Here is a 14444-nt window from a genome sequence, read left to right as displayed (position 1 = left end):
ATTTCATTATGCAATTACTATCCATGTCTGTTCTGGTTCACAACTATTTTGAGTACTTTTAATCTCTAGGACCCTATAGGTTAGAGTTGTAGTATAGGTGTAAGTGTGGTGCTTAGACCTAGATTACTTGTGGATATCCCTTGTCTATTTGGATCGTGTGGTAGGCCGCGTAGGTGACAGTTACGTTGGTCCCCTGTAGTCCACCTCCTGTTAGCAGGACGGGTAGGGTTTATCGGCCTATGGATAAGCATTCTTTGTGGTGTATTCTTATCACGTGGTTCGTCCCAGACATATACTAGATTGCTCTACTCTCTATTCCCATATTATCACCCATTGTTATCTTACCTTTAATATTGTACTTATTCAATTCTACCATCTTTCCTATTTACACCTACCTATCTATCTAGGATAAGTTAGAGCGTAGATCAGTTCTCCCGTTTCCCTGTGGATACGATAAAACCTTTAACCGGGTAAAAGCTACAACAGTATCCGTGCGCTTGCGGATTTATCTGTGTGCCTATAAATACCATAGTACACTCTAGTGCCATGCTAGGGATGACAACCTAGTATTCAAGTGGTGTTAGCAAGTGTCAACAAGCTTCTTGGCGCCGTTGAAGGGAAAACGGTTGCTAACTTGACTACGAACTAGCTTAATCATTTTCTAAAAAATAAAATAATAAAATAAAAAATATATATGAGAATAGTGACCATAGCCATTGGTGTAGTTATCACCCATTGCTAGGTACAAACACTTGATGCAATACCCATAGTATTTCTGCCCATCTGCAAAACAACATGAGAATAGAACCCTGAGTACGAGAATGTACTCAGCTAGTCTTACCCATCATGAACTAGAAATGAAAGACTCTCAAGGATCATGAAGGCTGTATAGTGGGATAGCTCAACCCTTATTGCGTAAAAGCTTTAACCATCTAGAAGTATGTTCCTAAGAACCCATTGCATTTATTTGGCTCCAGTTAAGTATCATTACCTACCATCTAAGTTGGCACCTATACTATTGCAAATAGTTGTTTAAACATTATAGTACCATATCATATAGCATTTCCATTCGTCACATACCATAACTAGAGTGTTTCATAGTCCTTACTATGAAGACAAAGCTCAAGTCAAGTGCTCACTATCTAGGAGCGATGGCGATTCGAACGATTTCTGACCAGCTGGAGAGTTATTCCCCACACAAACCACACTCATTGATCAAGTAAGCTACAGGTCACCGTATTACACTATCTAGGACCAATACACTGGTTCAACAAGCACCGCCCGTACCCGAGGACCGTTCTGCGACTGAGGTATCCAAGGTATACTAAGGTTGCGCGCCGCACCCTCATCGTTCTCCCCAACCATCACCAATACAGCGCGTACATCAGGCTGATTTCCGGCCCGGATAGTGTTCAGGCTTCGCGGTCGGAACAACTTATCCTTCCAGCGAAGTGTGGGGCATACGTTCAACATGACAAGAGGGCCGTCAACCATCAGTACTTAATCGACAGAAGCAGGGGCATTATGGTCAAACACAACCATAAGACCCTGCCTGGTCTTAGTTTCTTTTCCCACACTAGGTTACTTCCAATGATAGCATCAAACAGCTAACCCTTTTGGCATCCACCTATATCTCACAGGTGACAGGAAATCATCCGACTTCTACCGCGCTTGGCAAGCTAAGCATAGACTTCGGGCCTACTCTACTTAGGACAAGGAAGGTAGACAGGTGGTAAATTCAAGGAATAACTATGCATCAATGGTATCAAACAACTCCTATAACTTAATGCAACAGAGCAAACCATCATGATATAAAAAAGTAAGTTAGCGAGAAATAGGGAGACTTAGAATGCTCTGGGGATTGCCTCTCTCGAGGATGCTAGGCCTGTGGTCAGGGCACTCCTGCAATTCTTCCTCTGGCTCGTGTTCTTCCAAAAGTCCCTGCACAGGTGTCTCCTCCGGCTCGTCGGGTTCTACCTCATTCTTCTGCGAGCCTGTATGATGTATATGCACAAATAAGTGGAGCTGCAGGATGCTCGAAGTGCAGTAGTATACAAGTGAAGGCAAGATGATTATGATATGCTTTTATGGAGTAAGTGCATACTTCTTCTCCGACAAATAAGGGTCATGATGAATGAAACAAGAAATTATCACCACTAGGTAGTCAACATCATCCAATAACATGTAACCTAAACAAGCTATCTATTGCATTCTCTTCTACAAGCTAATACTAAACTAGCAAGCTATCCTAGTGCTTCAAAGATACACCAAACATATTACATTTTATCTATTTCATGCATAGCAAGGGTTTATTTAGTACTTATTAGGCTTACAATAGTAGCATGTATTTCAGTATCAGCAGGACACAAATCATATATAAAGTCTACCACAAAGTTTTGACAGCATTTGGGCAGAAAACATGGTCCACACAAAATTCACAAGTTTATTAATATAATTAAGGGAAAATACCGTACTAGTGCTAAAGTGTCAAACAACAGATTTCATATTTTTCTAAATTACTTCTCAATATAAGAAAGACACACAAAAATTTCCAGATTAATTGCATGATCGTATTATTTATTAAAATTAATAAACCACTGCCAAGCAAGCATTAATATCAACATAATTTAATTTATACAGCAATTATTGTGCTATTTATTTTTCCCGGCAACTACACAGCCATGCAAAGCTAGTAAAACAGGAATCATATTTTTCTGAGGCATATTCTATTTTCCATTCATTTTCTAAGAAATAGAATTTACATGTATTAAATAAAACTACACAGAAAAAATATTCAAACATGACAAGAAATGGTACCAAACTGTAGATCTTGATTTATGGAACATGTCAAAATTTATTTCACCAATTTTGGAGCCCTTGAACTCAAGTTGTGAATTAAACAAGATTTAAATCATTTTGTGAAAATCATTTTCTGAAAACCAAAATTCAAATCCGGCTGACTTTGGCTAGGTGCACCCGGTGCAGTGCACCCGCTCGCCATGCGAGCGTCAGACAGGTGGGCCAAGGGTCCCACCCGTTAGCCACTACAGGGAGGGGGCGAACTATGGCGAGCCAGAGCTCACCACCGGTGACCTCCCTCGACGAACCAAGTACCCCGAGATGATCTACGGTTCAAGGTGAACACGATGGACCCCCTAACTCTACCGGAGCTGGGCTAGGATGAGCTCACTGCCGGTCATGGCGGAGCGGTGGCTCTGCTCGCCGAGGAACCCGTCCTTCCAGTCCAGTAGAGCGTGATTGGAGGCTACTGGGAGTTAGGCAAGGTCAAGGCGGACGCGATGCACCAGAAAAGAAGACAGGAAAGCACGGTAGCGTGCTGGCCGCGAGAGCTGTGGCGGCGTGCTCACCGGAGAAGATGATGAGGGTGGAGGAGGTTCTTACCGGGCGCGTCCAAGCACGGGAAGGTGTGTTCAAGGACGGTGATGTGGAAGCGAAGCTCAGGAAGGGAGGAATCGAGGAATGGATAGCTTGTCGGAGGGGGACGGCCGTGGCGGAGCTCGGGAACCCCAATGGCGACGACGGCGTTGGCAAGCTCGGAGCGAGGGTGAGGAGGTGAGAGAGGAGACGAGGGCAAGCGCACGGGAGAGGGAGAGGAGTGGCGAGTCCGCTGGTGGCGCCGGCAGGCGAGGCGGGGTAGCATGGCGCGGGTGGGCGCGCATGGCGGCCACCCGGCGTCGCGGCCCTGACACGCTCGGGCGTGCGCGCGGCGCCGCCGTCGCGGCGAGCGGGAGGAGGGAGACGGCGCGTGGTGGCGAGGCCGAGCCGTTTCGCTGGCTGGGCCGGTTGGATGGCGCCGGCCCGCCAGTGAACAGCGCCCCCTTTCTTTTTTTTAATTTTTCTTTTCCCAAAAGCTTAAACACAAATTTTGAAGGCCTTGCAAAATTTTCAGAGCTTGGGGTAAAAAGAGAAAATGTTCCAAATAAAATACTCTACAACTTTGCTTTAAAGTGTAACCCCAAATTCTAAATAGAATTTGAATTACAAATTTGATGAGAACATCCCAACTATGCATGATCTTTCTCATGTCAATCATCCACCATCCAACGTAAAAGATACAATTCAAGGGCCGCTTACAAGAAGTCGTACCAAGAAATTACAGGAGCAGGTGAATTCATCCCTAATTGATTTCAATTTTAATACTTCTGAGAATGTTATACTACCTAAGTGTTCTATATTGATTGTAATCAGGAATACATATGAAGAAAAGGTGAAATGGACCATAAGGATCGGCCCAATAAGGAGGAATCGAACCAACATGTTCAGATGCCCGATCAGATCAGTGCTGATGGTTCAGACGTCCAAACCGACCACTCTAAAGAACATGTCATAACTTTAGATTACCGAAAGCTATGAAGGTGAATGAGGACATTTTGGAAAGCTTAAGAAGTCTACATTTCAATGCAAGAAGTTCGGTATATTTTGGGTATCTTACGCTCAAGATATAGTCAGTTTGGTGAAGACTGCTCTAGAAGTCCAAGTCTGTCGTATCAGGAAATTGTTACAAATCTTTGTTCAAAACTTTACCAATCTACAACGTGTCATGGTGCATGGCATATATGGTTGGAAAGATCATCAAGTTACCTTTCCAACGCATCCAACGGTGCATCATTTGGACTTCTCAAGTTGGAGTTATTGCCAAAATACTGACAGCTGTTCCAGAAGACCAACAGCCTCGCGTTTCCACTGCAGAAGCCATTTCGTGGAGGCCTTTTCACATTCTTAGTCTTTTCATTTCTATCTTGAGTTTACACCTATCTAGCAGGGCTGTTGCTAGTATTAATACCTCTAAGACTCATTGTAAACTAGGATTTTGATAATTAGAATACAGACCACTTTGTTCAGCTATGTGCTAACAAAACCAGAGAGAGATTCTATACACCTTTGCTCTTGTGTTTTCCCTTATGGAGATTACAGAAGCGGCCGCGTCATCGGCACCCAATCTATGCTCCTCATCTTCATGTTCAGGTTGCGTAGGTTGGTTCTTCGAGAGTGTGATTGGGCGAATCCTTGGTTCAGGCTGCCGTAGAGAGACGGTGTGGTTGGCTCCTTGTGCGTGTCGTCAGGTTGCACTAGTTATCGATGCTTGCAGCAAGTTATCCGCCGTTCTTTGGTAAGTTATCAAGATCAAGATCCTACATCGTGAAGATTGAGACAACGTCCTCATCAAAATTAAAACAAGTTCTTGGTTTAAATAAATTCATTTTGGGGATTTTTGAAAAAAAAAATAATTTCTCAAATTCTAGAGCTCAAAAAATTCCACCAAAACTTTCTTAATTCAACTAAAACATAAACCAATCAACTTTGGGCATCACAAACATTTTTGAAGCAAGTATGATAATTTAGCACAATTAAATCTAATTTAAGTAAGCACATAAAATCACACTTAATTCCACTATGCTCATATGACGAAATGCTCATGCCCATGCTTTATGAAAATGCTCATCTGTGATTTATGAGACTAAGTGCATGATTAACACCTAGGGTGTTAAAACCCTCCCCCCTAAAAGAAATCTCATCGCGAGATTTTGAGTTACTAACCATTTCAAATGAAATTTTGGGTAAACTTCTATTAGATATTCCTCGGTTTCCCAGGTGGCATCTCTGTCATCATGATGACTCCACACAACCTTGTAGGTTTTTACCACTCTGTTCCTAGTCACTCGCTCCTTGGTATCTACTATACTCACTGGTTGTTTCTTGTACTCTAGGTCTGCCTTAATCTTGATCCCTCGGGGTTCAATCCTTTGCTCAGGTACTTTGAGACATTTTTTAGCTGGGACACGTGGAAAATGGGAAAGATAGAACTTAACTCTTCAGGCAACTGTGCAACTGTATCTTGTAGGCCACAGGGCCTTTCCGTTCTATTATCTGATACGGTCCCATGTATCGAGGTGCAAGTTTACTTCGGACCACAAAGCGCTGGACTTTCTTCATTGGTGTAACCTTGAGGTATACATAATCACCTACAGCAAACTCAAGTGGTCTTCTTTTCTTTTCAGCATAACTCTTCTGACGCGATTCTGCGGCTTTCATGTGTTGCTGGATAATCTGTACCTTTTCTCAGCTTCTTTCACAAAGTCGATGGCGTAGAACCTTCTCTCACCGGGTTCGACCTAGTTTAATGGAGTTCTACACTTTCGACCATACAGGGCTTCGAACGGAGCCATCTTGATACTCTCTTGATAGCTATTGTTATAAAAGAATTCAGCTAACGGTAACCATGCTTCCCAAGAATCTTTTGACGTTAACACACAAGCCCTCAACATATCTTCTAGGACTTGATTGAGTCTCTCTGTTTGGCCTAAGGTTTGAGGATGATATGCTGTACTTCTCACTAGACTGGTGCCTAAACTCTTATGCATTCATTTCCAAAAATGAGCGGTGAATTACGAACCTCTATTCGAGACGATAGTCTTGGGAATACCATGCAACCTAACAATCTTAGCTATGTACAAATCAGCATACTCAGGTGGTCTGTACGAGTTCTTAACTAGTAGAAAATGGGCCGATTTAGTCAACCGGTCAACAATGACCCAGATCGAGTCATTTCCTTTTTTGGTAGTCGGCAGTCCTGTTATAAAATCCATACTGATCTCTTCCCACTTCCAAGCTGGAACTGACAGTGGTTGTAATAGTCCTGTGTAACACCCAAAAATCTGATTTTTAATTAATAGGATTTAATTTGATTTAATTAAGCATTTTTGGTGAGCATTTAATCTAGTAAATAAATATTTTTTTGTCAAAATTAAAATTGATCATAAGTTTAGAAACTTTTTTTTATTCATGCTGGAGCATAGAGCTTTTGTGTTGTTGTTTTGTTTTTATTTTACTTATTTATGCTCAAAAGCTCTTTTAGAAAATGTTTTGGAAAAGTAAAAAAAAGAAAAGAAAAAGGAAGAAAACTTACCTGCTCTCGGCCTAGTCCAGTGGCCGAGGCCCAACCATTCCCCCCGCAGCCAGCTTCCCAGCCTCGGCCTAGGGCGCGGCCCAATTTCCCCCCCTTGCTCGGCCCACTCCCTCTCCCAGCCCAACCGCGCGCTGACCCCCCTCCTCCCCTCTCCCTCTCTAGCCGACAGCTGGGACCGCCCCTTCTCTCGCTGACCACTGGGCCCCGCGTGTCAGTCTCCTTTCCCTGCTTTCCTTCTTCTCCAGTTCGACGCCGAGCCGGACTCTCTCCCCAGGAAGCAACGGATCCCGGACTCTTCGCAATTTCCTAGTTCAAGCGCCCAACCGAGCCCCTACAAAGTTCCTAGCCTCGCCCCGCATGCATCTTTTCGATCTAAACGCGTCGGGGAAGCCCCAGCCACTACTGGCGTCAAGGAGCGGATCTCGCCGAGCTCCTCTCACGCGACAGACTCTCTTCCAAGCCCCTCGGGTCACGATAGGAGCATTGGTGAGTTCGCAAGGAGCCCCGCGTCATACCCATGCCCTCGGTTTGTGGATTGGTGCCCTAAATCGCCGAGGCCAATAACTCCGGCGAGCTTGGCTTCCCAACAATGGCGCGCCACCGCGGGGAGACTCAGCTCTGGCCGGCCCGCCGCCTACTTTCCCCCAAAGCGAATCTCGGCCGTAGGATCCAAAACCAAGCGCCCAGATTAGAAGATAACGTTTCGCTGGAGTTTTTGTTAAAGAGCCCCTGGGTTTTTCCCTTCTAGAACCCACAGTCCAAGGCGCTGTCGGGATTTACGTTTTCAAATTCTAAAGACGTATTCTGGATCGGCTTAGGAAAAATACGTCTTCTGTTAATTACAGTTTTGCCACTAGAATTGTTTTGATCATAAAGTGCTCAAATGGATTATATAGTGCGAGCCTCTGTCCTTATGTGTATAGGTTGTGCGTCATTGTGCCATTTGGAAGGGGTGCATCTATATCTGCTCGCCTAGGAAACCTTACGGCCCTAACATGTTAGATGAACTATTGAAAGGCTTCATATTGATCCCTGCTGACCTTCCTTGGTAGTGGGTTAAGAGGTCAACGAGCCTCGGGTGAAAGGGTAAATTATGACTCATGGGTAAAGATGTACAACCTCTGCAGAGTGTTAAAACTAGTATACTAGCCGAGCTCACAGTCAGGAGTGGCCTTGGGGACATCTACATTAAGATGATGAGCTTGTTATGTTATTATGTTCATTTGATTATTGTTTATGCTATGAGTTAATTATGCTTACATCTGATCATATGAATATTGGATTACTTATGCTACCTTGACAATTGCTACTTAATTATGGACATGCTATCCACTATAAAAAGCTAAATGCAGTCAAACCGGTGTCACCTATTTGAGCCTCATGAACCCCTGGTTATACTTATTGAGTACGATATGTGTTCACTCTTGCAATTTCCCAACACCCCAGGTTATGCAAATGATGATGTTTGGAATGAGGACTATCGTTATGAGTACTAGGCTTGGAGTCAACCAGTCAACAGTGTCCCTATGTGGTGCTTCCATCGAGAGCGTTGTTTAATCTTATTATCATTATTGTATAAGACTATGTGATTTATTATCATTCTGCTATGTAATAAACACTGCAATGGTACATTTGAGATTTGTCTACTTATGTGTGACTGTTTTTGTGGCACATATGAGTCTTTTATGCATCCTATTTTGTTCTTAAAATATGGGCATGACATCCTACCGGCTTCATATGTATAGCCTTGACCCTGCAACAAGTGTCACAACGGGCGACGTAGGCTGCTATTTCCTTCTTCATTTTGGTCCACCAGAAGTCGGTTTCAGGTCTCAGTACATCTTGCTACTCCCTAGATGGATGGAAAGTTTTGAAAGGTGTGATTCGTCCATAATCAGATTCTTTAGCTCTCGATTCTTAGGGACCACCAACCAATTCTGAAACCAAAGTACCCCTCGTTCATCCACTCGGAACTGGGTCTTGGGGTCATCCTTGATGTTTTCCTTGATATGAAAAATATCCTTGTCTATTTTCTGACCCTCTATGACTTGGCTCTCAAGTGAGCAACTAAGCTGTATGTGACATAGAACTTTGGGATGCATCAGGTTGAACCCATCCTCGAACAAAGGCTAGACCACCTGATAGTGTGGTTTACAGCTCAAAGCATCTGCCACGATGATTGCCTTGCCTGGGTGGTAGTGGACTTCAAGGTCATAGTCATTGATCAACTCTAGCCATCTTCGTTGCCTCATGTTTAACTCTAACTGGGTGAATATGTACTTGAGGCTCTTATGATCGGTGTAGATGTGACACTTATTTCCATGTAAGTAATGACTCTAAATCTTTAGAGCATGCACGACAGCCGCAAGCTCAAGATCATGCGTTGGATAATTGACTTCATGTTTTCTTAACAGACGTCAAGCATAGGTTATAACTCTGCCTTCTTGCATAAGTACACACCCCAAACTAGACTTTGATGCGTCACAAAACACATCAAACGACTTCTCGATATCCGGTTGTGCCAAAACAGGAGCAGTGGTCAGTAGCTTTCGCAAGGTGTGGAAGGCAACTTCGCACTCCTCTATCTAGGTGAACTTATGATCTTTTTGCAGTAAACTGGTCATCGGCTTGGCATTCTTGGAGAAGTCGGGAATAAAATGATGATAATACCCGACTAACCCAAGAAAGCTTCGAACTTCCGAGACAGAAGTTGGGGCCTTCTAGTCCAAAATTCCTGTACCTTGGTTGGATCTATGGCAATTCCTTCTTCCAACATAATATGACCTAGAAACAGAACCTTCTTCAGCCAAAACTTGCACTTGCTGAACTTCGCATACAACTGATGTTCCCACAGCCAACTCAATACGACCCTCAAATGTTTAGCATGATCCTGCTCATTCTCTGAATAGACTAAAATGTCATCAATGAACACCACTACAAACTTGTCCAACTCGGGCATAAAGACAAAATTCATGAGATACATAAAGTATGTAGGAGCATTTGTCAATCTGAAGGACATGACAAGATACTCATACAACCCGTATCTGGTAGGAAAGGCAGTCTTTGGTATGTCTTGCGGTCGAATCTTGATTTGATGATACCCTGACCTCAGGTCTATCTTGGAAAACACCCTTGCGTTTGACAACTAATCAAATAGGATGTTGCTGCGAGGTAAAGGATACTTATTCTTGATGGTCACAGCGTTGAGCGGATGATAGTCCACGCACATGCGCAATGATTGATCCTTCTTCTTCACGAATAGTGCCAGACAGCCCCATTCGGACAAACTTGGCTGAATGAAACCCTTGTCCAGCAATTCCTTCAGTTAGGTTTTCAATTTAGCAAGCTCATTGGGTGGCATTCGGTATGGTCTCCTAGAGATCGGTGCTGTACCCGGTATTAGCTCTATGGCAAATTTAACTTCTCTATCTACGGGAACTCCAGGTAACTCTTCTAAAAAAACATCTGGAAACATACAGACCACTGGTATATGATCTAATGGAACTACTTGTACAGCACAAGAAAGGCTAGCAAAGTCAAACCGTCGGGGTAATCTGACCTGAATTGTGCCCTGACCTTAGGGATCTTTGAGGGAAAGAATCCTCTGACCGGCATCTACCATTACACCCAAATTTGTCATCTTATTCATGCCAATTATGATGTCTAAAACTAACCCTAGCATGATCACAAGGTTTACTCGAATCCTTCGGCCACTGATATCCAAGGTTGCTCCTGTCACCATTTTATCGGTCAACACATCAGTCCCCACTGAACTGATGCGATACCCATAACCCAACTCGATAACTGGTTGATCATGCTTTTGTGAAATGCTTGACTCATGAATGAATGCAATGATCTGGAATCAAACAAAACAACTACGAGATGTTCGTTAATAGGAAACATACCAGCTGTTACCAGTTCTCCTTTCAGAATCTCCTCAATCGAGGTATGATGCACACGGGCTGGGTAGGTCGTCTGCTGCTTTTTGGGCTAGGGACATTCATTGGCAAAGTGCCCCATCTTCTGGTAGTTGTAGCACGGACCCTTGGACATGGTGTTGGCAGCAGGTGTTGTAGCTTGATTGGCCCTTGGCTTTGCTGGAGTCACTGCAACCTTGTACGGCTTTTGCTGAGTTGGATGTCCGGTGTTTCTTCTCTGCGGAGGTCGAAACCTGGGCACAAGGGGCAAGAGGATGATACTGCTGACGCCCTACCATTGGTGCCCTAGACTGAGATGAACCAGCCTCAAAAGCCCTCTTGCGCGACTTGGATGCACTGTAGTTGTTGTTATTGTTCTCTTGGGTCAGACAGTAACTCATGTAAGCATTGAAAGTAGCTCGGGTCCCTGTACCCATAGTCTTTAGCATCTTAGGGCTCAAGCCCCTCTGGAAACTAGCGATCTTCTTAGCGTCTGTGTTCACAAACTCTAGAGCATAACGAGCAAGATTGTTGATAGCATGCAAATACTCCTTCACCATTTTGGTTCCCTAAGACAGCTTCATGAACTCTCCAACCTTCATCTCCACCAAGCCCGGGGGAATATAGTTTCCCCAAAAAGCGGTAGTGAAGCGGTTCTAGGTGATCAGGGTTCCCTCAGGGTAGGTGGTACGATGGTGAGACCACCAAATCCCAGTGGGCCCCTTCAGTTGATGCGCTACATACTCAGCGTTTAGCTCCTCAGTCATCCGGAGGAGACAGAATTTCTGCTCCATAGTGTTGATCCACTCATCGACCTCAAGTGGTTCTACGACCTCTTTAAAGACCGGTGGCTTAGTGTCCATGAAGTCCTTGAAAGAACTATACTGATTTACTTCGTGGCCACCCGGGTTAGCCCCACGGTGGGTGTTGTCGGCGATATTGCATAGGGCAGCCTCCATATTCTACTGTATCTGTTCCATGTTTCGCTGACTCCCTAGAAACTGTGCAAAGAACACCTCTGTAGTGTACAGAGGGGGAGGTGGTTGTGGTAGTGGTGCTCTATCCTCATTCCTGCGAGCCCCGCCTACTGAGGAACCTTCAGCAACTTGGTTACGGTTACCCCTGCCACGTGTTTCCACCATCTCCACGCATCAAGGATAAGCAATCGTTAGGAGTTGTCACCAATCGATAGGTACATGTGAAATCATGCCGTGTTGAATTTACTGACGAGAATAAATCCACATAATAAACAGAGGCACAATAATTCATCATCCACACACAACATCACTAACATAATTACTTAACACATCACCAAAGTGGTTTGCATACATCCAAAATTGCCAGCATACATACACTAGACTTTCCAAAAGTCAACACAACTCAACCACATCAAGTTCCACAAACAACCAAGTCTCAACTAGATTAAGAGTACATGCCATGCAGAACCAACAAAAGTAGGACTATGTTGGCATTTCTTAGCGTCACTACTAAAAATATACCATAGATCCATCCTTAGCGATGGCACCAAAAATGTCAGGTGTTGGCATACCGTAACTATCGCTACATCAGAGAGATAACCCAAGGCAACTCGAGGGCGCCGGCCTTAGCAGTGGAGTCTGGTAACAATAATTAGGAATAACGGAATGGCCTTCCTAACCATCCTTACTTGCGATATGCAAAGCTGTGGCACTACGCTTGAAAGTGCACAAGGATTACAATCTTAAGTAACGGTACTTAGGTACGCCAATCGATACTTCATGAATGAAGAAGTAATATAACTGCAAGCGGACAGAACTATCATTGTAGCATTTCAACCCGTGAGTATTCAAGGGTGTCGAATTTATAATTCTCGTAGGAAGGCAAAGGGATCAAACATGGTGTAAACATGATTACTTATTGAATGCTTGGTAGACATAGAGTAAACAGGAATAAACATGATATTCAAGATAGTGGACACACATTGGATCAACCTCAAGGATAAAATAGAAGAGAAATAATAAATAAAGAATAAAGAAATAAATCTACTTGAGCAGGCATGGGTTACATATAACTATGCATAGAACTATTAGCGGATCATCTAATTAGCAATAAATAGAGTTAGAACTAAGCTTGAGATGAGGGGAGATCCCCACAGCTGAATACTCAGCCGATAGAGACTTCACAGAACTCCTATCGGAATACCTGATCATGGGAGAATGCAAAGGATGACAGAGCTATCACTACCCTGCCACCTACCCCTCTACCCGAAAGATACCCGCACATCCATTGATTCCTGCATACCTGTACACCATGTTCATGTAATTGGAAACAACTCCTAATCCCCGCGGGCCCCACCCCTTCGGAGTGACAGGCTAGGCTAAGAGCAATGATCACAGCACAGTGAACCATCATCCCATTCCTAATTCTAATCGTAATCATACTAATCTGATGAACAATGATGAACAATGATGAACATATCAAGAACATAGCACAAGAACTAAGAACTAGTTCGTATACTATGAACACGATAAGAATACAACCATACTCTAGTTCATATGCATAATCATATAAAGATGAATAGAAATTGCTCATGGAATATTATTCATACCAAGAAGATCCTTTCTTCCAAGGAGACAAGCTCTCCTTGCTAGCTCTTGCCTTGCTCTACTACTAATCTAGACTAAAGATACAAGTGAGAGGTGTGAGGTAAATTGACTCCAAATGATGTGTGTGTTGAAAAGGGGGGAGTGCCTCTCTTTTTATAGTGGAACTAGGACGGTTCATCGCATCTAAATTTGGTAGTAGGTGAAACCGTCCTATGCATGGCGGCATGCAAGCGCCTGAGAAAGATGGACCCGGTTTGCCACCTCCAGGGGTGCGCCTGCACCAGGGTGTGGCCGCACCCTGGGTGGGTCCCCCTGGCCACCGCCTTCGCGTGGTCGGTTTGGCTCTGGGCCTGGATCTCTCCCGTGGTTACGATCAGGCCCAGTTCTGCGTTGTTCGGGCCTTTCTCTATTTTCTTGGTTTGCACATTTCTAAATACGTCTTTTGGTACTTTGCGCTTTCTTCGTGGTATGGCACATTTCCACTTGTTGCACTATAATTCCTGCAAAATATAATCACTATGGTACAAGTGGAACTTGTTAGTAATAAAATGCATGTTTGTATATAATATCATTGCTTCTTCTCCTTTTGGATCAAGTTGGTAGTTTATGATTGGTCTATAATGACTGCCAACAGACTAGCACTAGAACACTAGCATCTACTCGCTATGGTCGCTATCCATGCTGGAACCATTGTCTTCCTCGTTTTCACTTGCTACCACCTCCATCTCTGGATCCTGATCCATCTTTTCCTCAGAATCTATCTCAGCGGCCCAAAGAAGGTGATGGGGATGGAGCTAGTTATGCAACTAGTGGATCTCCTCATGTAGTTTCTCATTATACTCCTCAGCATTGGCTAGCTGCTGCTCAAGCTCTAGCTATCGGGCCCTAAGATTATCTTCCTCGTGCCAGTCTTCATTTCTCTGTCTAAGCACATGAACTAGCATGCACTCACAATTCTTGTGGGCTGTGGTTACCTTGTCTCTCTGCTCTCTCACTGCTAGCATATCCTGGCTC

Source organism: Sorghum bicolor, chromosome 4 (genome assembly GCF_000003195.3).
Source record: "Sorghum bicolor cultivar BTx623 chromosome 4, Sorghum_bicolor_NCBIv3, whole genome shotgun sequence".
Lineage (NCBI taxonomy): Eukaryota > Viridiplantae > Streptophyta > Magnoliopsida > Poales > Poaceae > Sorghum > Sorghum bicolor.
Note: the sequence above shows the minus strand (reverse complement) of the source record.